Source organism: Gorilla gorilla, chromosome 6 (assembly GCF_029281585.2).
Source record: "Gorilla gorilla gorilla isolate KB3781 chromosome 6, NHGRI_mGorGor1-v2.1_pri, whole genome shotgun sequence".
In the NCBI taxonomy this organism is placed as follows: domain Eukaryota; kingdom Metazoa; phylum Chordata; class Mammalia; order Primates; family Hominidae; genus Gorilla; species Gorilla gorilla.
Window position 1 is genome coordinate 64,414,594 of NC_073230.2, and position 2,329 is coordinate 64,416,922.

A 2,329-nucleotide genomic window follows, 5' to 3' on the forward strand; every position below is an offset into this window, starting at 1 on the left:
CCAGCTTCATCCATGTCCCTGCAAAGGACATGAACTTATTCTTTTTTATAGCTGCATAGTATTCCATGGTGTATATGTGCCACATTTTCTTTATCCAGTCTATCGTTGATGGGCATTTGGGTTGGTTTCAAGTCTTTGCTATTGTGAATAGTGCTGCAATAAACATATGTGTGCATGTGTCTTTATAGCAGAATGATTTATAATCCTTTGGGTATATACCCAGTAATGGGATTGCTGGGTCAAATGGTATTTCTGATTCTGTAGATCCTTGAGGAATTACCTCACTGTCTTCCACAATGGTTGAACTAACTTTCTTTTCTAAAGGTAAGCAGTTTTTAAAATGTTTTTTTCTTGCTGATGATGTCAGAGCTATGAATTTTTATTATGAAGGGGCCAGGTGTGGGGGCACATGCTTGTAATCCCAACACTGTGGCTGGCCAAGGCAGGAGGATCCCTTGGGGCTGGGAGTTCAAAACCAGCCTGGGCAACATAGCAAGACCTCATTTATATAAAAAAAAAAATAAGAAAATTAGCTGGGCATAGTGGTAAGCACTTGTGGTCCAGCTTCTCAGGAGGCAAAGGCAGGAAGATCATTTGAGCCCAGGAGTTTGAGGTTGCAGTGAGCTATGATTGTGCCACTGCACTCCAGCCTGGGCAACACAGCAAGACCCAGTCTCTTAAAAAGACACAGAGAGAGAGAGAGAAAGAGAAAGAGAAAAAACAAAAACAAAGCCCCAACTGTCTAATAAAATTTAATTCTGCTGCAATTTTATACCCCAGTATGTTGTTCCTTTTTTTTTTTTTTTTTTTGGAGACTGAGTTTTGCTCCGTCACCCAGGCTGGACTGCAGTGGTGTGATCTCAACTCACTGCAACCTCCGCCACCCGGGTTCAAGCGATTCTCCTGCTTCAGTCTCCTGAATAGCTGGGATTACAGGCACGCATCACCACCCCCAGATAATTTTTCTATTTTTAGTGGAGTCGGGGTTTCACCATGTTGGCCAGGCTGGTCTCGAACTCCTGACCTTAGGTGATTGCCCCGCCTCAGCCTCCCAAAGTGCTGAGATTACAGGCGTGAGCAACTGCATCCAACATGTTGTTCCTTTTGTAGGAACACACAACACTTTTTCATGGAAAAAATGCAACAAGTTTTAAAGATGGAATTATTTTACCTCATTATTTTATCTTGTTTTGTTTAATGACTAGCATTGCAAATAAAATAGCATTTTTTTTTTTACCATTGTAAATACAGACAATCCTTGCTTTGTGTGCTAGTGGGGATCATCAAATGCCCAATGACTGTGCAAGCCAGAACCATGCAAAACAATCTTAAGAATCAATGGGGGTTGGCCCCGTGGCTCACGCCTGTAATCCCAGCACTTTGAGAGACTGAGGGGGGAGAATCACTTGAGGTCAGGAGTTCAAGACCAGCCTGGCCAACATAGCAAAACCCCATCTCTACTAAAAATACAAAAAACTTAGCCAGGGGTGGTGGCATGTGACTGTAGTCCCAGCTATTTGGGAGGCTGAGCCAGGAGAATCGCTTCAACCTGGGAAGTGGAGGTTGCAGTGAGCTGAGACTGCCTTACTACACTCTAGCCTGGGGGACAGAGCAAGATTCCATCTCAAAAAAAAAAAAAAAAAAAAAAAATCAGAGGGAAAAATTATGATTGTTTCATGAACTTTAAAAGTTAGAACTTTAAAAACTTACTGTCAATTATAAATGTATAGAAAAATTTAAAAATAAGAAAATATTTCATACACTGAAATTTTAAGTAATTGAAATATTGGGAACTAAAATCTTTCTTTGTGAAATATGTATCAAGAGTAGTTTTAGCAGTGCTTGCCTTCTGTTTGTACAGCTATGTGAACAACAGAGTGAACATTTTGGTGAACTGTCATACTGCTGAGTAAGATTGAATCAGCTTCCAATGTTCTATTCTTTGTGCTTTCAATCTTGGGAAATATCTCTGAGAGTTCCTTTAATGCAAAGTTGTTTACCACTGGGGCCACTTCCTCTGGGACACTTTAATTCTTTTTTTAAATCCTTCATTTCTGTTGATAAGTTTGCCTTCACTAATTCTCTGATTGGGTGTCTAAGGTATCAGCCGCAGTACCAATATTTCCACGGTCAGCTGTTACTTTTATAACTCCATTTATGTCACCATCAAATTTCATTCCCAGTATTATCACTTTTTGTTTCTTTGCTGCACTTTGATCTTTGCTGGCCAACTCCCACTTATCCATTTTTATAAAATGTCACATGGATTTAACACTGGGATTAGATAGGGAGGCAACACGCCTACACACTGCTGTGTGTGAACTGAATA